Genomic DNA, 21885 nt, shown 5'->3' with positions numbered 1-21885 from the left:
TCAATATATTTCAAATCTCAAAGACATAAACATTATATATGCAATGATCGTCGATCAAAGATCCACTTCACGAAACACCCATCGAAAGGGGGTTTTCCCCAATTTGAATCAATTAAGAAGGATTACTCATGAAACACCCATTGCGCTTTTAACAGGAAGATTCTCTCTTTCTTTACCATTTTTCCCCTAGCTTTAGAGAACAATCAGGCTTGATTTCTTCTTTCCATTTTTTTCTCTTTTTTTTCCAACCCATTCAGATCTATCTAGTGTCATTTACCAACTTTTCAATGATCGGGGAGGACTTTTGACTAGGACAAAATGTGGCATAGGACAAGGGATAAAAGGTTCAAGAAACTTAAACTATAATGGATATCGGATGATTGAATCCATATTTAGAGATTTATTCAAAATTATGTTCTTATACTCTTGTTTTTCCTCAATCAAACACTCTCGCAATCATAAATTACACAAAGTGCTCTTCATGTCTTTCAATACTATGGATTATGCTCTCGGGTGATCAAGGAGGACTTTATTAAAGGAAAAAATGGAAATAAGTGAAACTAAAATAAAAAACTAAGAACAGAAGTCACTGTTGGATCCTATCAATCAAGTCTGCCCCAGTTGTTCTCACTTGTTCTTTTCTTCTTCTTCTCACAACAGTTGGTTGCTCCAGTCTATCTTTGCAACCTCCCTTCTTTTTACCTCTTTTCTTTTCTTTTTCTTTCTTTTTCTTTAATTTGCACATTTGCCCCAATTTTTATATTCATTTCTTTCTTTCTGTTTTTTTCTCAATTGATTGAGGTTCATATGCAGAATTGAACATCCGACATCTGCCTCTTGGGAGGGTTTATTTGAAGGAATGATTTCTACAAAGTCTCAAAGGGATAACTAGTGAAATGAATAATAAAGAGGGTTTAACGAAAAGGGATAAAGCAATCAGCCAAAAGAGGGCCTCCCATCATTTCTCCATTAAATGTATAACATGTATGGGAGAAATACATGTTGAGTACAAATTCCGGGTTCAACTAACTTAAGGGTATTTATGTCATTTGATAACTTTAAGACTTGAATGTTCTAAGATTACTCAAATGAGAGTATTTTTTTCTTTTTTCTTCTTTCTTTTTTTTCTCTTTTCTTTTCTTTTTCTATTTCCCCTTTTCTCCTTTTTTTTCTAACTTCTTTTAGTCCCTTGGAAAGAAGCATATTAGGAATTTTATTGGTTTAAACAAAGAAGAGGATCTAACAAATCAGCTCAATGGGCTAAGTAGCGGTATTGACAGTGGCAAGGGATTTAGGGGAATAAAAACGACTGATAAGAGCCTCCAGTCCTTTCCATGATTAATAAGCAAAGTACTAGGTTGTAATGACACAATCATTCTATGTTGGCTCATGAAACGGACCCAAAGGAGTGCATATCTCATCATAGTGGTTTCAACATCATGCTTACCCCAGTTTGAGCTATCAATGGTGGGCTTATCTGTAGACATGCTTGGGAATGGATATCACTACTTTGGATTGATGGGATTACCCCTCCCTAGGGTGCTTCTAGCCATGACCCTTCGATCAACAATCATTATTTCACACAGTTATGCCTTGCTTATCCTAAGCTTGCTATCCAAGACAGTCATGCTTGCACAATCCTTCTAAGGGAAATAGTAACTTTATCTCTTTGTGAATTTAGGAAGTCCCCTTGTTACTGAAACTTATTAGTTTATCGAAAGCACAGAAGGCAGAACAATAAAATGAAATGACTAACTAAAAACATTGATTAACACAAAAGATGATGTGTTTGATGATTATGAAGCAAAATGGAATAAAAGAGTCATAATTAATGCAACAAAACAAAAACTGATGAGATCTTCTAATGGATCAACTTGTTGGGCATTGGTGGCATCATGTCTGGAACTTTCCTGGTGGAATCGAATACACCCTCATCAATGAGATCTTGAATAGCAAACTTTAGCTGCCAGCAATAACTGGTTGTGCACCCTGGTCTATGATGAAAGTCACAATGAACATTTTCATCATAATTCCTAGGCTTGGGTAGCATTTGATCATGAGAGCATGGTAAATAGGTGAGGATCCTTTTCTCCTTCTAGGTTGGTTGGCCATTTTAAGTCATTTGGGCTTGAGCGGAGGCTAATATTGAAGGGATAGGAAATCCATCACATGGATGCCCAAAGATTGCAGAATAAGGGGGCGAATTCCAAAAATTTTTTCTCCCTTCAACTGGGAATTGAACTTCCTATTTAGAAAATCATATTTTCAAGGATCATTCTTGAATCATAAACTGAACCAGATCTGAACCAAAAGGAGTAGGGAGGGATAATACCTAATACAGAGAAATGTATCTCCCAATGGAGGTGTTCACGCCCAATAAAGGATCCAAAATCTGCTCCCACTGAAGATGACGTAGTGGAGGGTGGAGCAGAATCAATAGTGTTCTTCCAAAAGAACTTGACCCTTCGCAAGAATCAACTAGATGGTTTGTGAATACAACTCCAACCAATATTTTCTCCAAAAGATTGGTATCAAGATCAAATCATGATTTCTCCCAAGAACTGGAGATCGAACCACTGGAGGCGGCGGCTGCAGGAAGGAGGTGGCAAGAGAGTATTTGCAGGGTGCAAAATTCTCTCTTCTAGTAATCTCAGCTCAAAAGATAAGGATTGTGGATTGTATTGCATGTCTGAAGGCTACCACCCCCTCCTCCTTTTACAATCTCAAAGGGATCAACTCCTAATCCCATTATCTTATCTGCAGATTAGATCAGCCATCTCCTAATCTAATTAGGAGGCTTCCAGATCTAAATCTTATTTAGATCTTGGACTCTCTAAGTGGATAGGGTCTGGGCCCAATCCTATCAGCTGATCCATCTCAGAATTCGCCCCTTAATTGACTAATCAAATTAGCCCAGTTCGAAATGGGCTTAAGGCCCATTTAAGGTTATGTATTTATTTAGCCTTCCAAACTGCTACCTAGTTGGGCTTCTTTGTAAGGCGTGAGACCCTAACATTGATCTACACATCAGCCACATGGGTTCGGCCCAACCTTTGTGACAAGGCCAGGCTGAATACACTGTTATGGACAGTGCACCACCTGAAAACCATCTCATGGTCTCTGTGGGCAGAAGCAAGATTAGCCCATCAGGTATTATCCTCAATGGTCTTACACTTAACCTCTCAGCCCATAATGATCATACACTGCCCGACAAGAGAGGACCTCACTCTCAATTGCAAGGAACAATGTTGCACTCTCTACTTATATGGATCTTGGGAATTAAAACCTTTTGCAAACCTTTTCGAAACCATAATATATATACTTTCATATCTCATATAAAATATATTTTTCAAAACAAATCTCAATGATTGAAATCGGTTGCTGGCAGTCTTATTTTCCATCAGTGAGAGTGCATCCCCGATCATTACCTTTGTCCGGCAAAGGGGCTGATCCTGTCACTATGATCACCCACTCAGATGAATTCTCAGACTGTCCCAACATACCCAGGTTTTGACCCCCGTTAAGGATCTCACTAATTGGTATATCAAAGACAGCCAAATCCGACACCTAGTGCAGCATCATAATCAAGTCTAGGGGTCGGGTGTAACTTTCCAGTTTTGCCCATCAATCTCCAAGGTCTAGGACAATATTGAAAATCTTGTCTAGTTCAAAGATTCAATTAATCCTACACTGTATGTGCCTAGGGTCTCACCCTGGCAGCTGAGACAGGCCACCCCAACCAACTTGGTGGCACCATAGTGTCAGCCTTGTCAGGATAAGTCTCCCAGACCGACCCACTGGCTGTGAACATTCTAAACTAACATGAGTCTTATTAAGTGTCCAGTTTAAGGGTATTACACGGAAACATACCAAGGGAACATGATTCAAATATGCACTTTTATTCATTTACAATAAACTCATAAAGTACATCATCTTGATTAAAGCTAAGGGCATGCAAAATTGTCTAACAGCTCCCACTTGCACTTAGGTCCAATCAGGTACTAGCCGGAGTCTCATGCTTTCCACGTGTTTCTCAAACACTTTCTGTGATAGTGGCTTTGTCAATGGGTCTGCTACACTTTCCATTGATGCTACCTTCTGAATCTGGACATCCCCTCTACCAACAATCTCCCGCAGTACGTGGTACTTCCTCTCGATGTGCTTCGACTTCAAGTGGGCTCATGGCTCTTTATCCTGAGCAATAGCTCCATTGTTGTCACACAACAATGGGATGGGTGATGTGCTGGACAGAACTACTCCCAACTCGTGAATGAACTTCTTCATCCACACAGCTTCTTTGGCAGCCTCACTTGCGGAAATATACTCGGCCTCGGTTGTGGAGTCTGTAATGGACCCCTGTTTGCTGCTTTTCTAGCAAACAGCACACGATCCTATCGTGAAAACATATCCAGATGTAGACTTTCTATCGTCTGGATCCGACTGGAAAATGGCATCTGTATACTCTTGGATCTGTAGTGAGCTACCATCGAATACTAGGCAAAACTCTTTTGTCCTTTGAAGGTACTTAACTATGTTTTTCACAGTAGTCCAGTGCTCCTGCCCTGGGTTGAATTGAAATCTGTTTACTACACTCACTGGCTGAGCAATGTCAGGACGAGTGCATAGCATGGCATACATGATGCTCCCTACGACAAAGGCATAGGGAACATCTTTCATGCCATCAATCTCCTCAGAAGTCTTGGGAGACATCTTCTTGGAGAGAGCGACTTCGTGCCTGAAAGGAACATTTCCTTTCTTGGAGTTTTCCATGCTGTATCTTTTGACTATTGTGTCAATGTAGGCAGATTGGGATAATCCTATCATCCACATCGATCTATCTTTATAGAGTCGAAGACCCAGTATATAGGAGGCTTCTCCAAGATCTATCATGGAGAATTGTTGTGAAAGCCATACTTTCACCGTAGTTAACATTCCTACATCATTCCCAATGAGCAGAATGTCATCTACATATAGAACCAAGAAGGTAACCTTATCTACACTGTACTTTCTGTAAACACAGGGTTAATCTGAATTTTGCTTGAAGTCAAATGATTTGAGAGCAGAGTCAAAATGGAGGTTCCAACTTCTAGAAACTTGCTTAAGTCCATAAATGGATCTATTAAGTTTACATACCATGTTTTCTGACCTGCAGCAATAAAGCCTTGCGACTGCTGCATATAGATATCTTCAGTAAAATCTCCATTCAGGAAAACAGTTTTGACATCCATTTGCCAAATATCATAATCATGGTATGCTGCTATAGCTAGTAGGATCTTAATGGATTTAAGCATGGCCACAGGCAAAAGGTTTCCTCATAATCGATGCCCTCTTTCTGAGTGTACCCGTTCGCCACCAGACGAGCTTTGAAGGTCTTAACCCTACCATCGGGGCTCTTCTTCCTCTTGTAAATCCATTTGCAATTGATTGCTTTTACCCCAGAGGGTGAATCTACTAGAGTCCAGACTCCATTGGTCTCCATTGAGTCCATCTCTGCTCTGATGGCCTCCACCCACTTCTGGGAATCTATGTCCAACATAGATTCCGCGTAAGTCACGAGATCCTCCTCACTAGTCAAGGTTTCCACCAGGTAACTATCCTAGTCATAACCATAACGGACTGGTGGCCTGGATACCCGAGTGGATCTTCTAGGTTGGTCACTACCTAGAACTTGTGGGACATCTCCCACTGCTCCTGAGCTCTCCTCATCAAGAACAATTTTCTGACAATTGGTGTCCAAGATGTAATCGGTCTCCAAGAATTGGGCATTTCGACTGCAAAACACTTTCTGCTCACTTGGTTCATAGAATAGGTAACCTATAGAGCCTTTTGGGTAGCCTACAAATAGGCAATGACTGGTTTTGGATTCCAACTTGTCTGCACTCATTATTTTAATGTGTGCTGGACAACCCTAAATCTTCAAGTGTCTGACACTTGGTTTTCTTTCCGGTCCAAAATTCATATGGAGTGTTCAGAACCGATTTGGTTGGAATCCGATTCATTACGTAAATCGCAGTCTCTAAAGCGTAACCCCAAAAGGATGTGGGTAACTCTGAGTGTATGAGAAGCGACTGGACCATATCCAATAAGGTCCTATTCCTCCTCTCTGAAACACCATTAAGTTGTGGTGTAGCAGGAGGAGCTAATTGTGATACTATTCCATTGTCTTTTAAGTAGTCCCTGAATTCGTTAGAGGGATACTCGCCACCTCGATCTGATTGAAGGGCCTTAATTTCTCTCCCTAACTGTTTCTCGACCTCTTGTCTAAACTCTTTGAACTTTTCAAAAGATTCAAACTTGTGTCTCATTAGGTACACGTAACCATGTCGTGAGAAATCATCTGTGAAGGTGATGAAATACACGTGTTGATTTCATGTCCTAACACTTAGGGGACCACATACATCAGTATGTATTAGGTCAAATGTGCCTGTGCCTATAAATCTTTCAAGCTTACTGTTAAATGGCCGTTTCATCATCTTGCCTTATAGGCAAGGCTCACAGGTGGGAAGATCTTCTATAGTTAGAAAATCCAAAGGACCATCCTTTACCAACCTTGTGATTCGGTCAACACCGATGTGGCCAAGTCGGTAATGCCACAGACATGTGGGATTAACTGTATCACGGACTCTCTTCTTGAGGATTTCAGCCGATGTAGTTTCAGTTATGTTAGTTTCTAGAGAAGGATGTAGAACATAGAGACCATTCTCCAGTTCCCCGTATGTGATGAATCTATTATTTTCTTTTAATAGTAATCGTATTACTAAAGAAGACTGAATAACCATCTACACATAGTTTTGAGACAGAAATTAAAATTCTCCTTAAATTTTGTACATAAAGACATCTTTCAGTACAATTATTTCTTCTCTAAAAATTAACTCCACTGTTCCTATGGCCGTGGCTACAACAGTTGTAGTAATCCCCATGTAGAGTGTAACTTCTCCTTCACTCAGCCTTCTGCTTACTTGAACCCCAGTAGTGAGTTACATGCATGAATTGAAGCCCTAGAGTCAATACACAGGACGCAGAAGCTACCAAAAAATTGGTTTCTATAACACAAGTTTCAAAATTACCTTTCTTGGATTCCAGGTAGGCAGGACAGTTCCTTTTCCAGTGGCCGGTCTTCTTGCAGAAGTGACAGGCATCCGATGCTTTGTCTTTCTTCTGCTTCTTACCTTTAGTGGCTTTCTTTTGAGGCTTCTTTGCCTTCCTCTTTCTCTTGCTTGACTTGCTAGCTTCAACAAGTGTAGTTACATGCTCATCCTTTCCAATCAGTTCTTCGGCTCTTTGCAACATATTGTTGAGCTCTTGCAAACTGACATTCAGCTTATTCATGTTATAGTTCATGATGAACGGATTAAAGGAAGGAGGCAAAGAATTAAGGATAGCATCTATCTGGGTCGCAAGTTCCATCCCGGATCCAAGAGCCTCCAGTTCATTGATGTAACCCATCATCCGAAGACAATGGTTGTGAACTTGTTGGCCCATGGACATTTGTGCGGTCATGAACTGTTTCAAGACCTTTTATCGAGTAGAACGATTCTGCTCTTCATACATCATCTTAAGACTTTTCAATATGTCCTTGGCAAGTTCAATTTGATCGAACTGACTTTATATCGGGTTGTCCAAGGAGGCAATGATGTAACATCGGGCAAGGGAGTTTCTCTCCTCCCATTCCTGATATTCTCTCCTTCGGGCCTCAGAAGCCCTGTCGCCCGAACGCTCTGGGGCAGGATTCTTTGCCACCTTGTCCAACTTTTCAGAAGCTAGGACCAGCATAAAGTTCCTGTACCAGTCGGCATCATTTGGGCCCTTAAGCTTGTTGTCGTCAAGAAGCTTTGCAAAAGATCCGTTTGCCATTTTCTGATGAAAGAGCAAACATCAATCCACAAACTAATTTGATTCATGTTCAATTCATAGATATGGATTTTAATCTACGATCCATTTCCATTTATACATCTCTGTGATTTCCCTCCTTTCTTAGTGACGGAGACTACGGGTTGCCTTTGGAAATGTGGAAAATCACATAGGGAGCATGGAGCCAATTGTTTCAGTTATATAACCCCACCACCTTTCTGTGAAGGATCATATCCACTCATCATATGAGTTTTCCATTTGACCTCTGTCAGACAAGGTTTAGAGCCATTTTTAGGTAAACCTTTCTGTCCAGTGAGTGTTTACCCATCATATTCGTTAACGCCAAGGTACCGTGAGAGAGTTCCCATTTTCTAGTGAAGCCCCTCCCACATTGGTCTATGACGCCCCTATCATCTTATGAAACACTCAGACAATCCCAACAGCAAATGGATAGCCCATTTTCTGGTGGGTTTCCTCATTACTGAAGGACCCATCCTCAGGCTAATGATGGAAGGCCTTTAGAGAGTTCATCATATGAATCTCCCTATCACATGCACTCATATTAGCTGGAGGGAACAGTTATTACGCCCTAGTTTGATTTAGGTCAAACCAAAGTGGCTCCCACTGGCTTTCATAAAGTCAGATTTTTGTGGGCCTTTAATCGGCTAGGGTTCCGCATGTAACCTCTTGATGAGGTGTGGGGCCCACCACTGAGGGAGGTCATCCAATGACCAAAAGGGACACCATGGCAATGATGTGCATTCAGCCATGGCGTGCGCAAGAGCCACTGTCGAATGAGCATGGGCCAAGCACTTATGGCCCATGTACGTAGCACATCACACATCCAAACATCTCATGTAGGGATAAATTGATCCAATCAATTGATAATCTGTTAAGGCCCATTAGAAGCCCATTATAAATCCATAATATTAACCATTAATATTATCTATATATATGGGCTGAATTAGGGATACTCAGTTCGGCCCATATTGCTTTATCCTTTGACGTGGGCTTTTAGCAGTTTTAACTATTTCAAACTGGGCCTTTACAGGTTGGGCCGGATTAACCAATTAATTAAATATCAACCCTCAGGGCCATTAGTGGGAAAAATAGGGCTGACTTTTTGAAAGAATGGTAGGATCCATCTAATGGACGCCATGAAGAATGCGGAATGGGTGGGCGAATTTCAAAAATTTTCCTCCCTTCTTCCAATTGGGAATCATATTCCATAAATCTAGGATACAATATTCAAGGATTCTACTTGAACCATAATCAAACCAGATCTGAACCAAAAGGAAACAGGAAAGATTATACCTGATCCGGACAAACAATATCTTCCAAAGTTGGTGTTCACACCCAAAGAAGAAACCAAGATCCGCTCCTGCCGAAGATGACACAGCTGTGGATGGAGCAGAACCAGCAGGGTGCGTCCTACACACTGGATTCTTCGCAAGAATCCTCTGGTAACCTTGAACACCGAATCTTTTGGTCTTTCTTGCAAGACTATTGTCAAGAACTGATTTCTTGACTTCCTAATGCTGCAAAGATCCAATCTTGCAATAGGGAATGGCAGCGGCTGGAGGAGAAGAAATCAAACGACGAAGAGGGCTGAACTGTGTCTCTTCTCTCTGGAGTCTATGAGAGATCAAATCTCAATTCGTAGGAGGTATCTCTTGCCTACAAACCCTTGTTCGAAATCTGGTATGTCTGATAGGGTTTTCTACTATTTCTTCTTGATTAAGAAACCTCCCATTTTTTTTTGGGAGTTATCCCAATCCAAATCAGTGTTTGGATAGGGGATAATCTTAATCCTATCTGCAGATTAAGTTAGCTGACTCCTGATCTTATCAGGAGGTTACCAGATTCAAATCTAATTTGAATTTGGTCTCTTAGAGTGGATAAGGTTAAAGACCCAATCCTTTTACTAACGTTAATCTCAGATTTGCCCCATGAATAGGTGATCATATCAGCCCAGTTCGAAATGGGCTTTTGGCCCATCAAGTGTTCAGTGTTCAGTTAGTTTCCAATCTGGTGTCCAGTTGGGCTTCTTTGTATGGCGTGGGACCCAAACATTGATCTACACACCAGCCACGTGGGTTCAGCCCAGCCTTTATTACAAGGCCCAGCCAAATTCACTAAAAGACTCAATGACCCCCTTGAGCCCATCACATGGACTCTATGGGCCCAACACTTACATTAAGTGGTCCCTAGGCCAAGCCATCTTATAAAAACCCAGGGATTGTGGGCAGGTGCAAGATTAGCCCATCAGGTATTATCCTAAATGGTCTTACACTTAACCTCTCCGCCCTTAATGATCAAGCACTGCCCGACAAGAGAAGACCTCTCTCTCGGCTGTAAGGAACAGTGCCGCACTCTCTACTCCAATGGATCTTGGGAATTAAAACCTTTTGCAAATCTTTTGAAACCGTACATATACATATATATATATATATATATATATATATATATTAATTTTGCAAAACAAAATTCCAACGATTGAAATCAACTGCCGACAGTTTGGTTTCCATCAGAGAGAGTGCATTCCCGATCATTACCATTGTCCGAAAAAGGGGCTGATCATGTCACTATGATCACTCACTCAGATGAATTCTCAGACTGCCCCAACAAGTCCAGGTTTTGACCCCCACTAAGGATCTCACTGATTGACACATCAAAGATAGCCCGATCCGACACCTAGTGATGTGTCATAATCGAGTCTAGGGGTCAGGTGTAACTTTCCAGTTTTGCCCATCTGTCTCCAAGGTCTAGGGTAATAATGGAAATCTGGTTCGGTTCAAGGGTTCATGCAATCCCATACTGCATGTGCCTTGGGTCTTACCCTGATGGCCGAAACAAGCCATCCCAACACTTGGTGGCACATCAGTATCAGCCTTGACAGGATAAATCTCCTCAGACTTATCCAATGGCTGTGAACATTTAAAACTAGCACAAGTTTTTATAAGTGTCCAGTTTTAGGGTTTTACACAAAATTATACCAAACAACATGAATCAAACATGTACTTTATTTATTTACACTAAATGTCAAAAGTACATCAAAACGATTGAAGCTAAGGGCATACAAAACTGTCTAACAGCTCCCACTTGCACTTAGGTCCAATCTAGTACAAGCCGGAGTCCCATGCTTTCCACGTGTTTCTCAAACACCTTCTGTGTCAGTGGCTTAGTCATTGGGTCTGCCATATTGTTCGCTGATGCTACCTTCTGAATTAGGACATCCCCTCTACCAATGATCTCCCGCAGTACATGGTACTTCCTCTCGATGTACTTTGACTTCGAGTGAGCCCGAGGCTCTTTAGCCTGGGCGATTGCTCCATTGTTGTCACACAACAACGAGATGGGTGATGTGCTGGATGGAATCACTCCCAATTCGTGTATGAATTTCTTCATCCACACGGCTTCCTTGGCAGCTTCACTTACGGCAATGTACTCAGCCTCAGTTGTGGAGTCTGCAGTGGACCCCTGTTTGCTGCTTCTCCAGCAAACAACACACGATCCTATCATGAAAACATACCCAGATGTTGACTTTCTATCATCTAGATTCGACTGGAAATCAGCATTGGTATACCCTAAAACTTGTAGTGAACCACCGTCAAATACCAGATGAAACTCTTTTGTCCTTCGAAGGTATTTAAGTATGTTCTTCACAGCAGTCCAATGCTCTTGGCCTGGGTTGGCCTGGAATCTGCTTACCACACTCACCGCCTGAGCTATGTCCGAGCGAGTGCACAGCATGGCATACATGATGCTCCTTACGGCTAAGGCATAGGGAACGTCTCTCATGCCCTTAATCTCCTCAGAAGTCTTAGGAGACATCTTCTTGGAGAGAGTGACTCCACGTCTGAAAGCAGCCTGGGATAATCCAATTATCCACTTCGATCTATCTCTATAGAGTCGAAGACCCAGTATATATGAAACTTCTCCAAGATCTTTCATGGAGAACTGCTGTGATAGCCATACCTTGACGGAAGTCAACATTTCTACATCATTCCCAATGAGTAGGATATCGTCCACGTACAATACCAAAAAGGTAATCTTATCCCCACTGGACTTTCTGTAAACACAAGGCTGATCCGGATTCTGCTCAAAGTCAAACGTTTTGACGGCAGAATCAATATGGATGTTCCAACTCCTAGAAGTCTGCTTAAGTCCATATATGGATCTATTGAGTTTACATACCATGTGTTCTTGACCAGCAACAATGAAGCCTTGCAGCTACTGCATGTAGATATCTTCATTAAGATCTCCATTTAGGAACGCGGTTTTGACATCCATTTGCCAAATCTCGTAGTTATGGAATGCTGCTACAGCTAGCAGGATCCTAATGGATTTAAGCATGGCCACGGGTGAAAAGGTTTCCTCATAATCAATGCCTTCTTTCTGAGTATACCCTTTCACCACCAAGAGAGCTTTGTAGGTCTCAATCTTGTCACCGGGGCCCTTCTTCCTCTTGTAGATCCATTTGCCACCAATTGCTTTTACCCCGGAGGGCGGATCTACTAGAGTCTAGACTCCATTGGTCTCCATCGAGTTCATGTCAGCTCTCATGGCCTCCACCCACTTCTGGGAATCTATGTCTAAGATAGCTTCCGCGTAAATCATGGGATCATCTTCACTAGTCAAGGCTTCCACCAGGTAACTATCCCGGTCATAACCATATCGGACTGGTGGTCTGGATACCTGGGTGGACCTTCTAGGTTGGTCACTACCAGGAACTTGTTGGACATCTCCCACTGTTCCTGAGCTCTCCTCATCAAGAACTATTTCCTCATGGTGAGTGTCTAGGATGTATCCAGATTCTAAGAATTTGGCGTTTCGCCTGCAGAACACTTTCTGCTCACTTGGGTCATAGAATAGATAACCCACTGAATCCTTTGGGTAGCCTATAAATAGGCAACGGCTGGTTTTGGATTCCAACATGTCCGCACTTGTTCTTTTAACGTGCATAGGACAACCCCAAATCTTCAAGTGTCTCACACTTGGCTTCCTTCCGGTATATAATTCATATGGAGTTTTCGGAACTGATTTGGTAGGAACCCGATTCAGCACGTAGATAGCAGTCTCTAATGCATATCCCCAAAAGGATGTGGGTAAATCTGAGCGTACGAGAAGTGACCAGACCATGTCCAACAAGGTCCTATTCCTCCTCTTTGAAACACCGTTGAGTTGAGGTGTAGCAGGAGGAGCTAGTTGTGACACTATCCCATTGTCCTTTAAGTAGTCCCTGAATTCGTCAAAGAGATACTCGCCACCTCGATCCGATCGAAGGGCCTTAACTTCTCTCCCTAACTGTTTCTCGACTTCCTATCTGAACTCTTTGAACTTTTCAAAGGATTCAGACTTGTGTCTCATTAGGTACACGAAACCATATCGTGAAAAATCATTTGTAAAGGTGATGAAATACACGTGTTGATTTCGTGTCCTAACATTTAGGATACCACATACATCAGTATGTATTAGGTCAAGTGTGCCTCCACATCTTTCAGGCTTACCGTCAAATGGCCGCTTAGTCATCTTATCTTGAAGGCAAGGCTAACAAGTGGGAAGATTTTCTACGGTTTGAAAATCCAAAGGACCATCCTTTACCAGTCTTGTGATTCGGTCAACACCGATATGGCCAAGTCGGTAATGCTAGAGGCACGTGGGATTTACTGTATCACGATTCCTTTTCTTGGGATTTTTGTCCGATTTAGTTTCGGTTAGGTTAGTTTCCAGAGAAGGATGTAGAACATAGAGATCATTCTCCAGTTCCTTGCATGCGATGAATTTGTTATTCCGTTTAACAGAAATCATATTACTAAAATAAACAGTCTATCCATCTACACAGTTTTGAGACAGAAATTAAATTTCTTCTCAAATTCTGTACATAAAGACAATCTTTAAGTACAAGGACTCCTTCTCTAAAAACTAATTCTACGGTTCCTATTGCCGCAGTTGCAACACTTGCAGTCGTTCCCAAAAATAGTGTCACTTCGCCATCACTCAATCCTCTGCTAACTTTGAACCCCTGCAGTGAGTTACACGCATGAGAAGCCCCGGAGTCAACACACCAGGACACAGAAGTAACTAACATATTAGTTTTTATAACACAAGTTTCAATGTTACCTTTCTTAGATTCCAAGTAGGCAGGACAGTTCTTCTTCCAATGGCCAGTCTGTTTGCAGAAGTGACAGACACCAGATGCCTTGTTCATCTTCTGCTTCTTGGGTTTGGCAGCTTTCTTCTGGGCTTCTTTGACTTTCTCTTTTTTTGCCCGATTTGTTAGGTTCAACAAGCATAACCACAGGCTCATCCTTCTTGAGTAGATCCTCGGCCCTCTACAACATATTGCTGAGTTCTTGGACGCTGACATTCAGCTTATTCATATTGTAGTTCATTGTGAACGCATTGAAGGAAGAGGGCAAAGAATTCAAGATGGCATCCACTTGTGTTCCAAGATCTAGCCTGGAACCAAGAGCTTCGAGTTCGTTAATGTACCCCATCATCCGAAGACAATGGTCATGAACTTTCTGCCCTTTGGTCTGTTAGACAGTTTTGTATGACCTTAGCTTCAATCAAAATTGATGTACTTTATGAGTTTATTGTAAATGAATAAAAGTGCATATTTGATTCATGTTCCCTTGGTATGTTTCTGTGTAATACCCTTAAACTGTACACTTATTGAGACTCATGTTAGTTTAGAATGTTCATAGCCAGTGGGTTGGTCTGGGGAGACCTATCCTGACAAGGCTGACACTATGGTGACACCAAGTCGGTTGGGGTGGCTTGTCTCAGCTACCGGGGTGAGACCCTAGGCACATACAGTGTGGGATTAATTGAATCTTTGAACTGGACCAGATTTCCAGTATTGCCCTGGACCTTGGAGATTGATTAGCAAAACTGGAAAGTTACACCTGACCCCTAGAAGGAGGGGGCGGCAGCCTTTAGAAGAGATACATCAGATCCTCTTTAGTGCTGAAATCAAGAAGAGAGAATTTTGCACCCTACGAATACTCTCTTGCTGCCTCCCTGTTCCTGTCGCCCTGTTTGCCAGTTCGATCTCCAGTTGTGGGAGATGTCAAGATTGGATCTTGACATCAGTTCTTTGAGAAAGGATTGAAAAGGAAGCTGTGCTCACGTACCATTCTACTGATTCTTGTGAAGGACAGAGTTCTTGGGGAAGAACACTGTTGATTCTGCTCCATCCTGCACTACGCCATCTTCAGTGGGAGTAGTCTTTGGATCCTTCCTTGGGCGTGAACACCTTCGTTGGGAGATATTACTTCTCCGTATCAGGTATTATTCTCTCCCATTCCTTTTGGTTCAGATCTGGTTCAGTTTAAGGTTCAAGATTGATCATTGAAAATAAGATTTTCTAAATAGGGAATGTGATTCCCAGTTGAAGGGAGAGAAAAATTTTTGAAATTTGCCCCTTATTCCGTAATCTTTGGGCGTCCATGGGATGGATCTCTCATCCCCTTCATGGTCATCTGTGCGGTCATGAACAATTTCAGGACCTTCTGTCGAGTAGAACGGTTTTGCTCTTCATACATTGTTCTTAGACTGTCCAATATGTCCTTGGCTAGTTTGATCTGATCGAACTACCTCTGTATTGAGTTGTCTAATGAGGCAATGACAAAGCAGCGGGCTAGGGAGTTCTTATCCTCCCAATCTTGGTAGTCCCTCCTACGGGCCATAGAAGCCCTATCACCCGGACATTTCAGGGCAGAATTTTTCACCACTTTATCTAACTTTTTAGAAGTTAGAACCAGCATAAGATTTCTGTACCAGTCAGCATAGTTTGGGCCCTTAATCTTATTATCATCTAGAAGCTTTGCAAATTGTCTGTTTGCCATTTTCTGATAAAACAGCAAAGACGTTAGTCCACAACCTTAGTTTGATTCATGTTACCTACATAGATATGGTTTTTAATCTATGTTCCATTCCCATTTGTTCATCTCTGAGATTTCCCTATTTTCTCAGTGACAGAGACGATGAAGTGTCCTTGGAAATGTGGGAAATCAGGTGTGTGAAGCCAACTATTTCAGCTGCAAAACCCCCCCACATTTTTGTGACGAATCATATCCACTCATCAAATGAGTATCCCTTTGGCCTCTGTCAGACAAGGTTCAGAGCCGTTTTCAGGTAAACCTTTCTGTCCAGTGAGTGCACACCCATCATATTCAGGTTACGCCAAGGTACCATGAGAAAGTTCCGATTTTCTAGTGAAGCCCCTCCCACATCGGTCTATTACGCCCCAATCATCTTATGAAACACTCTAACAGATCCAACAGCAAATGGATAGCCCAATTTTATGGTGTGTTTCCTCATTACTGATGGACCCATCATTGTGCTAATAACGGAAGGCCTTTAGAGAGTCTATCATATGGATCTCCCTATCACATGCATTCATATTTGCTGGATGGAACAAAATTACGCCCTAGTTCTAATTTAGGTCAAACCAAAGTGGCTCCCACTGACTTTCATAAAGTCAGATTTCCGGTGGGCCTTAATCGGCTAGGGGTTCCGTACGCATCCCTTTTCAGGGTTGTGGGGCCCACCAAGCAAAGAGGGGTCATCCGATGACCTTAAGGGACACCAAGGCAATGATGTGCATTCAGCCATGGTGTGCGCAAGAGCCACTAACAATTCAACATGGGCCAAGTGCTTATGGCCCACGGTCGCAGCACATCAAACATCCAAACATCACATGTAAATGAGGAATTCATCCAATCAATTAACTGCTGTAAAGCCCATCGAATAGCCCATTTAAAACCCCAAAGCATTAACAATTAATGTCTACTAGGTGTATGGGCTGAATTGTAGTTAGCAGTTCGGCCCATACAGCTTTTCTCACAATAATGGGCTTTTGCAGTTTTAACCCTTTAAAACTGGGCTTTACAGGTGGGCTGAATTAATCCCTATAATTGAACATCAGATTTGGATCAACAAGTGTGAGAAATAAGGACTGAAAAATAGCCCCTTCCGAACCCCATATTTGGTCCAAACAGTTTTGGTCCAATCTAGTCCGAAATGGTCCAAAACTGATTTTCAATTCAAGAATTAATCCATGAAAGATCTGAAATTAATAATCTTGATTTTAAACAAACACAAATCAATTATGGACTGTTCGCACCACCTGCAAAATAGAGGTTAGTCACAAATGTTATAGTTTCATAAACTATAAATCGCAGGAAGCGATTTCTCCATCTGCAAATCTCCAGCGCTGCCATCTTCTTCCTTCTTCTTTAATCAAGAAAATAAATAACAGAAATCCTATTTCTATTAATTAATTACATTCTTGATCAAATCCTATACATTCAGCCTAGAAAAATAAAAAAAAATTATTTACAAACCGAATTGAATAAAATAAAAAAGAAAAAGGGTGCACAGACCATCTGCACCAAAACTGCACTGCGATCTCCAGGTTCGAGTAGTCCATTAAATAAAAAATAAATAAAGAACAATTCTAAATAAATTTTGGATTTAACAAAAATTAATTTCAGATCAATCGCCCTTAACAAGAAACCATTTCTTAAATAAAAAAGAAAGCAATCTGCGCAGATCTTGGCAGAACATCTTCTCTCCATTTGCGTAGGGTCAGATCTGATTTTCTTTTGGTTCAAGATTTGAACTTGTGGCTCTGATACCACTGAAAAAATGGTAGGATCCATCTAATGGACACCATGAAGGGTGCGGAATGGGTGGGCGAATTTCAAAAATTTTCCTACCTTCTTCCAAATGGGAATCATATTCCTTAAATTTAGAATACAATATTCAAGGATTCTACTTGAACCATAATCAAACCAAATCTGAACCAAAAGGAAACAGGAAAGATTATACCTGATCCGGAGAAACAATATCTCCCAAAGTTGGTGTTCACGCCCAAAGAAGAAACCAAGATCCGCTCCTACTGAAAATGACACAGCTGCGGCTGGAGCGGAACCAGCAGGGTGCATCCTACACACTGGATTCTTCGCAAGAATCCTCTCGAAACCTTGAACACCAAATCTTTTGGTCTTTCTTGCAAGACTATTGTCAAGAACTGATTTCTTGACTTCCTAATGCTGCAAAGATCCAATCTTGCAATAGGGAATGGCGGCGGCTAGAGGAGAAGAAATCCAGGGACGAAGAGGGCTGAACTGTGTCTCTTCTCTCTGGAGTTTGTGAGAGATAAAATCTCAATTCGCAGGAGGTATCTCTTGCCTACAAACCCTAGTTCGAAATCTGGTATGTCTGGTAGGGTGTTCTCCTCTTTATTCTTGATTAAGAAACCTCCCAATTTTTTTTTTGGAGTTATCCCAATCCAAATCAGTATTTGGATAGGGGATAATCTTAATCCTATCTGCAGATTAAGTTAGCTGACTCCTTATCTTATTAGAAGGTTACCAGATTCAAATCTAATTTGAATTTGGTCTCTTAGAGTGGATAAGGTTAAAGACTCAATCCTTTTACTAACATTAATCTCAAATTTGCTCCATGAATAGGTGAACATATCAGCCCAGTTCAAAATGGGCTTTTGGCCCATCAAGTGTTCAGTGTTCAGTTAGTTTCAATCTGCTGTCCAGTTGGGCTTCTTTGTATGGCGTGGGACCCAAGCATTGATATACACACCAGCCACATGGGTTCAGCCCAGCCTTTATTACAAGGCCCAGCCGAATTCACTGAAAGACTCAGTGACCCCCTTGAGCCCATCACATGGACTCTATGGGCCCAACACTTACATTAAGTGGTCCCTGGGCCAAGCCATCTTATAAAAACCTTGGGACTATGGGCAGGTGCAAGATTATCCCATCAAGTATTATCCTAAATGGTCTTACACTTAACATCTCAGCCCTTAATGATCAAGCACTGCCCAACAAGAGAAGACCTCTCCCTTAGTTGCAAGGAACAGTGCCGCACTTTCTACTCACATGGATCCCGGGAATTAAAGCCTTTTGCAAATCTTTTGAAACCATATATATACATATATATATATATATATATATTAATTTTGCAAAACAAAATTCCAACGATTGAAACCAACTACCAGTAGTTTGGTTTCCATCAGAGAGAGTGCATTCGCGATCATTACCATTGTCCGACAAAGGGGCTAATCCTGTCACTATGATCACTCACTCAGAGGAATTCTCAGACTGCCCCAACATGTCCAGGTTTTGACCCCCACTAAGGATCTCACTAATTGACACATTAAAGACAGCCCGATCCAACACCTAGTGATGTGTCATAATCGAGTCTAGGGGTCAGGTGTAACTTTCCAGTTTTGCCCATCTGTCTCCAAGGTCTAGGGCAATACTGGAAATCTGGTCCGGTTCAAGGGTTCAAGCAATCCCATACTGCATGTGCCTTGGGTCTTACCCTGATGGTCGAAACAAGCCATCCCAACACTTAGTGGCACATCAGTATCAGCCTTGGTAGGATAAATCTCCCCAGACTTATCCAATGGCTGTGAACATTTAAAACTAACACAAGTTTCTATAAGTGTCCAGTTTTAGGGTTTTACACAGAATTTTACCAAACAACATGAATCAAACATGCACATTATTTATTTACACTAAATATCAAAAGTACATCAAGTCAGATTGAAGCTAAGGGCATACAAATCTATCTAAAAACATTACTAGGTAATCCTGTCATCGCTTCTGCCATTGTTTCTTTTTCTTCTTCCTTCACGTTTTTAAATTCCATCACCTTGTCCTTTGTTGCTGTTGGGATTTGAGGAGAGGGAAAGTTGATGGAGTCGGTGACGAAGTTCCACCGAATCGGCTCCTATAGGCTCTGTACTCTTACCCAATTCTGTTGTAGATTTTCCTTCTATGTTGTAATCATCTTTTGCATGTTCTTGCTATAAAATTGCTAGTTATTTATTTACACTAAATGTCAAAAGTACATCAAAATGGATTGAAGCTAAGGGCATACAAAAGAGTCTAACACTTTCAGCCTTGATTAAACCCTAGATTTGGTCCAAACAGTTTGAACCAATCTTGGTTCGAATGGGTCAAGGGTTTGATCTTTAATTAAATCCTTAATTCAAGAAAACAATCTGAAATTAAATAACTGATAAAAGAAAATCAAGAATCAGTTAAACCTGGCTGTTCGCACAGTCCATCTTATGAAACAGTGGTTAGATCACAATTTTGCAGTTTCACAAACTGCAAATCATAGATAGCGAATGTCCCATCTGCGAAATCTCCTTCTCTGCAAAATCTCCCATTCTGCGCCACCATCTTTGATCCAAAAATAAATAGAAATCCTATTTCTACTAATAATTACATCAGATCGAATGCCTATACATTGAGCCTAAAAATAAAATAAAAAAAAATTATTTACAGACCAAATGTAATAAATAAATCAAGAAACTGCAGACCTTGCAGTTCTCCCTACGCAAACCAAGAATTCGATCTCCTCTTGTACGAATAGCCCATAAATCAAGAAAATCATAAAGAACTATTCTAAACAATAATCAGATTTATATAAAATTAATTTCAGATTATTTGCCCATCAATTTTGGGAACAAATTTCCCAAAACCCATATCTACGCAAATTGGGTAGAATGCCTTCTGCCCAATTGCGCAAGTTCAGATCTAAAACAGAATGGATCAAGATTTGAACCATAGCTCTATACCACTGAAGGGATAGGAAATCCATCACATGGACACCCAAAGATTGCGGAATAAGGGGGTGAATTTCAAAAATTTTTTCTCTCCCTTCAATTGGGAGTCGAATTCCCTATTTAAAAAATCATATTTTCAAGGATCATTTTTGAACCATAAACTGAACCAAATCTGAACCAATAGGAGTAGGGAGGGATAATACCTGATGCGGAGAAGTAGTATCTCCCAATGGAGGTGTCCACGCCCAAGGAAGGATCCAAAATCCGCTCCCACTGAAGATGGCACAGTGCAAGGAACTTGACCCTTCACAAGAATCAACTGGATGGCTTGTGAATACAACTCCAATCAATCTTTTCTCCAAAAGATTGGTATCAAGATCAAATCTTGATTTCTCTCAATAACTGAAGATCAAACTACTGGAGGCGGCGGCTGCAGGAAGGAGGCGGCAAGAGAGTATTTGCAGGGTGCAGAATTCTCTCTTCTAGTAATATCAGCTCTGAAGACAAGGATCTGTGGATTGTATTGCATGTCTAAAGGCTGCCGCCCCCTCCTCCTTTTATAATCTCAAAGGGATCAGCTCCTAATCCCATTAGGAGTTGTCAACCCAAATCATATTTGGATTTGAAGTACCTTTAAGTGATAAGGGATAACCCTTATCTTATCTACAGATTAGATCAGCCATCTCCTAATCTAATTATGAGGCTTTCAGATCTAAATCTTATTTAGATCTTGGACTCTCTAAGTGGAAAGGGTTTGGGCCCAATCCTATCAGCCGATCCATCTTAGAATTCACCCCTTAAGTGACTAATCAAATTAGCCCAGTTCGAGATGGGCTTAAGGCCCATTTAAGTTATGCATTCATTTAGCCTTCCAAACTGCTGCCCAGTTGGGCTTCCTTGTATGGTGTGGGACCCTAACATTGATCTACACATCAACAACATGGGTTCGGCCCAGCCTTTGTTACAAGGCCTAGCCGAATACACTGTTATGGATAGTGCACCCCCTAAAAACCATCTCATGGTCTCTATGGGCCCAACACTTACCCTAAGTGGTCCCTGGGCCAAACCACCTTGTAACACCCAGGGACCATGGGCATATGCAAGATTAGCCCATCAAGTATTATCCTCAATGGTCTTACACTTAACATCTCAACCCATACTGATCATACACTGCCCGACAAAAGAGGACCTCTCCCTCGGCTGCAAGGAACAATGTTGCACTCTCTGCTTATATGGATCCTGGGAATTAAAACCTTTTTCAAAACCATAATATATATACTTTCATATCTCATATAAAATATATTTTGCAAAACAAATCTCAATGATTGAAATCGGTTGCCGGCAGTCTTGGTTTCCATCAGTGAGAGTGCATCCCCGATCATTACCTTTGTCCGGTAAAGGGGCTGATCCTATCACTATGATCA

This window comes from Nelumbo lutea, chromosome 4 (genome assembly GCF_056320005.1).
Source record: "Nelumbo lutea isolate HS-2025 chromosome 4, American lotus-T2T, whole genome shotgun sequence".
NCBI classification, from domain to species: Eukaryota; Viridiplantae; Streptophyta; class Magnoliopsida; order Proteales; family Nelumbonaceae; genus Nelumbo; species Nelumbo lutea.
The sequence above is the reverse complement of the archived record's forward strand: the minus strand, read 5'-3'. Positions refer to the sequence as shown.